Here is a 5,396-nt window from a genome sequence, read left to right as displayed (position 1 = left end):
CTTTTGTGTCTCTGAGGATTTTCATGGGCGTCATATCTTTGTCGTGTTAAATTATGTATTGAATCAATAAAAAAAAATAAAAAAATAAAATAAAATAAATTTGTTTGCCTGTAGCATATCAGGTGTTCCAATTTATAATAGGCGTTGGCAAACAAAGGATCTTTGCTGCAGGGGACAAAGGGATTATGGGAAGATGCAAAAAATCTGGATTATTTTACCTTTATTCCTGTAGTACTGACAGTAGAGGGAGCTGTGGCCATTAATGATTTTGGGAAAAACTATGGAATTGTATAGACTGAAATCCAATCCCTGTTCTCTTCCCCTAATCTGATCAATGACAAACATGTATGTCATGGGTTCGGAAGGGGTTAAAGGGTAACATGTTGCGGGGTGACAATGGGTTGCTTGGGAAACTCGTGACCCTACTGTGCTACTTGGACTTCCCTGGCTTTGTGATTTCTGAAAGGCTGCCTTAATCAGCCCTTCGCAGTCGAGTGCCAATTACATGGATCAATGTAATGCAATAGCACTACATTGATGTATGTAAGCCATCTAATAATGGTTTATGTTAGGCCCCTATGGGGGGGAGAAAAAAATGTGTAATCACCCCCTTTTCCCATTTTTCAAATAAAACACTGAAAACAAATTAAAACCTATTTGGTATCGCCATGTGCGTAATTGTCGGAACTATTGCACGGTCAAAAGAGTAAATGCAAAGAAAAAATATGCCAAAATTGCTGCTTTTTGATCACATAACAACCCAGAAAAAAATGAAATAAAAAGTGACCAAAAATCAAGAAGTCGTACCGTTACAAATCATGGCATAATATAAACTTTAACACAGCTCTGTAGAAAAATAAAACTTATAGGGTCTGAACATGGCAATGAACAGATTTTTTTTATGTTCGTCTTACCGTATTTTTTTTTTCAATTTTGCCTTAAAGATAATTTATTTTATTTTATTTTTTACTTTTTGTTGCTTAATGCATTATATCATAAAATTAAGTGTACCAATGAAAAGTACAGCTTGGCCCCAAAAAATAAGCCCTATTGCAACTTCATCAGGGGAAAAAAGATAAAAAACGTAATCCACAAACCAAAGGGGTACTCCGGTGGAAAACCATTTTTTTTTTTAACCCCTTAAGGACTGAGCCCTTTATCGCAATTCTGACCACCGTCACTTTAAGCATTAATAACTCTGGGAAGCTTTTACCGATTATTCTGAGATAGTTTTTTCGTGACATATTCTACTTTATTTTAGTGGTAAATTTTCGTTGTTTCCTGCATCCTTTCTTGGTGAAAAATCCCAAAATGTCATGAAAATTTAGCATTTTTCTAACTTTGAAGCTCTCTGCTTGTAATGAAAATTGATATTCCAAATACATTTTATATTGATTCACAAATACAATATGTCTACTTTATGTTGGCATCATAAAATAGACATATTTTTACTTTTAGAAAAAATTAGAGGGCTTCAAAGTATAGCAGCAATTTTCAAAATTTTCATGAAAATTTCAAAATCTGAAGGGACAGATGTTACAGAACTACAACTCCCAGCATGCCTGGGCAGTCTAGGCATGCTGAGAATTGTAGTTTGGCAACATTTGGAGGGCCACTGTTTGGGCTCTGTGACCCTCCAGATGTTGCAAAACTACAACTCCCAGCCTGTGGCTGTCTGGGCATGCTGGGAGTTGCAGTTTGGCAACCACTGGGAACGGCAGCAGTAAATATCGCTTACTGCCCCCTTCCTCCCCCCCCCCCCCCCACGTCTCTTCCCTACCTGCGCTGCTGATCTCCGCAGTCTCCAGCGATGATCTGCGGTCCCCACGCCATCTTCTGCACAGGTGCAGGCCGCCATCTTCCCCCCCCCGTTCTGCTCGACATCCAGGGGTGGGCACTGCCATTGGTCTGAACTCAGGTCTGACTAATGGCAGGGGATAGGAGGAGATCGCAGCACTGCGACCTCGCTCCTAGCCCTCAGGATGATCAGGGCTGTCACTGACAGCTCCGATCATCCCTATATTCCAGGTGATCGGGTCACCAGAATAGCAGAAAATCGCATGTCTGAATTGACATGCGATTTTTCTCCGATCGCCGACATGGGGGGGGGGGTCCTCAGGACCCCCCTCGGCGATGTCGGGATGCCTGCTGAATGATCCATACGCCCTAAGGACTTTAAAATGGGGGCGTATGGATACGCCCGCCGTCCTTAACAGGTTAAATCAACTGATGCCAGAAAATTTAAACAGATTTGTAAATGACTTCTATTAAAAAATCTTTACCCATCCAGTACTACTTATCGGCTACAGAGGAAATTATTTTCTTTTTGAATTTCTTTTGTCTTGTCCACAGTTCTCTTCTGACACCCCTGTCCGTGTCAGGAACTGCCCAGAGCAGCATAGGTTTGCTATGGGGATTTTCTCCTGCTCTGGACAGTTCCTGATACAGGCATCAGGTGTCAGCAGAGAGCACTGTGGACACGACAAAAAAGAAATTAAAAAAGAAAAGAATTTCCTCTGTAGCATACAACTGCTAAAAAAATAAATACTGGAAGGGTGAAGATTTTTTAATAGAAGTCATTTACAGATCTGTTCAACTTTCTGGCACCAGTTGATTTAAAAAAAAAAGTTTTCCACCGGAGTACCCCTTTAAGGTTACTACTATTATAACTATTATTAGTTGATCTGATGCAGATTTTTAGATGCACAATGCATGCTGCTGTGTTTTTCCTACCCATTGGGTAAGTGAAATATTCACCTGATTTGATTTCAATGGGTAGGAAAATACACAGTAGCAAATATGCTACAAAATACAGAAACGTGACCCTACCCTAATACTAAGATATAGAACGTGCTGCCTCTCTTTCTATGTAATTTTAGGCACAGATAATATTGCTTTCCTCTCTCCCCATAATAAGTAAGGCACAGATAGTATCGTCTCCCTCTTTCCATATAATGTAGTCACAGATAGTTTTAACTCCCTGTCTCTTACTAATGTTGTAGTAATGTTGATACAGACAGTAACACCTCCCTAAATTTTCCTATAATGTATGCACTGATAGTACTGACTCCTTGTCTCATCCTATAATAATGCAGGTACAGATACTGTCTCCCTGTTTCTACCTATATTGTACTGCACCAAATCTTTCCCTATAATGTAGGTACAGATAGAGTTTAACCCCTTAACGACCAAGGACATATAGTTACGTCCCCGCGTGGTATCAGGTCATTCCCGCATGTATCTGAAGCCGGGACCCAGGGCTAATAGCGCGTGGTAGCTATCGTGGTGCCGTGCGCTAATTACCCTTTAGACGCGGCGTTCAAAGTTGAACGCCGCGTCTAAAACGAAGGTGAAAGCTGCCCAGCTGCTCAGTGGGGCTGATCGGGACCACCGCAGTGAAAATGCGGTGTCCCGATCAGCTGGGACACGAGCGTAGGTCCTCTTACCTGCCTCCGCCGTGTCCCTTCGGCGATTGATTGCTCCAAGCCTGAGATGCAGGCTTGAGCACTCGACCGCCGATAACACTGATCACTGCAAAGCTATGGCTTAGCAGTGAACAGAACTGGCAATCAGTGTGTGCAGTGTTATAGGTCCCTATGGGAGCTATAACACTGCAAAAAAAAAAAGTGTAAAAAAAAGTTGTGTGATTTAACCCTTTCCTTAATAAAAGTTCAAATCGCCCCCCTTTTCCCATAAAAATCACCCCCCTTTTCCCATAAAAAAAACACCATGTAAATAAAAATAAATATAAGCAAATGTGGTATCGCGTAAATGTCCGAACTATAAAAATATATCCTTAATTAAACCGCACGGTCAATGGTGTACGCGCAAAAAAATTCCCAAAGTCCCAAATGTATTTTTGGTCGGTTTTTATATCATGAAAAAATGAATAAAAAGCGATTAAAAAGTCCGATCAATACAAGAATGGTACCGCTAAAAATGTCAGATCACGGTGCAAAAAAAATGAGCCCTCATACCGCCCCAAATGCAGAAAAATAAAGTTATAGGGGTCAGAAGATGACCATTTTAAACTTCTAAATTTCCGTGCATGTAGTTATGATTTTTTCCATAAGTACGACAAAATCAAACCGATATAAGTAGGGTATCATTTTAATCTTATGGACCTACAGAATAAAGAAAGGAAATGATTCTTATCATTCCATAGCTAGACAACATATTGATTGTGGCGGACTCTCAGGATCTTGGTTGGATCCTAAACAAAGTTGCAGGAAAACTTTTTGGGGGATTCTTCTAGACTCTGTAGCTCTGCAATCTTTCCTTCTTCAGGATCTAATATGTCAATTTCTTTCTCTAAAAAATTACTCACCTCAGTTTGCTATGTCCTAGGCCATATAACATTCTCTATCCCCGCTGTCGCATGGGCCCAAGTTCACTCCAGACCTCTCTAAAAATGGATTCTATTTGTGTGGGACAAAGACCAGAGTTCCCTGGACAACAGATTCCTTATTCACCAACAGCTTAAATAAACATCTAAAATGGTGGCTCTCTCTACAAAATCTACGGACGTCTCTTTTGTCTGGCTACTTCCTGGTTGCTCACACCTCTTCTGAGCATGCTCAGAAGTAATAACAGATCAAAAACAGATTGAAAAATCTGTGCAGAGGAAAATGTGCCCAGTTGCCCATAGCAACCAATCAGCTTGCTTCTTTCATTTTTACGAAGGTCTGTGAAAAAGGAAAGAAGCGATCTGATTGGTTGCTATGGGAAACTGGACAACTTTTCCACTGCACAGGTTTTGATAAATCTTCCCCATGACATTAAAAGATTATCCATTTTCCCATTGACTTTCATGTTAAATTTATTATATCAGCTGTTTTTCTATACATTGAATCTAGTCTTCCTTGGAGAAAGGATAAGAACATTTTCCTTCAGTTTGCGGATCCAAATAAGGGGAAAAAGCCTTCTAAATGTTCCATTGCTAGATGGATCTGCATGGCCATCTCAGAGGCGTACTCAGCTAGAGGGAAGGATCCACCCTTGAGTTAAAGGGGTACTCCGCCTCTAGACAGATGTCTGATCGTGGGGGTCCTGCCGCTGGGAATTCCTGCGATCTTTCCTGCAGCACCCCTGTCATCTGGTGCACGGAGCGAGCTTCGTTCCGTGCCTGATGACTGGCGATGCAGGGGTCAGAGGATCATGACGTCTGTGCTCTCTCCTGTCTGATAGTACTCCTCTGTGCTCTCTCCTGTCTAATAGGACTCCTCTGTGCTCTCTCCTGTCTGATAGGACTCCTCTGTGCTCTCTCCTGTCTGATAGGACTCCTCTGTGCTCTCTCGTGTCTAATAGGACTCCTCTGTGCTCTCTCCTGTCTGATAGGACTCCTCTGTGCTCTCTCCTGTCTGATAGGACTCCTCTGTGCTCTGTCCTGTCTGATA

Source organism: Hyla sarda, chromosome 1 (genome assembly GCF_029499605.1).
Source record: "Hyla sarda isolate aHylSar1 chromosome 1, aHylSar1.hap1, whole genome shotgun sequence".
Lineage (NCBI taxonomy): Eukaryota > Metazoa > Chordata > Amphibia > Anura > Hylidae > Hyla > Hyla sarda.
Note: the sequence above shows the minus strand (reverse complement) of the source record.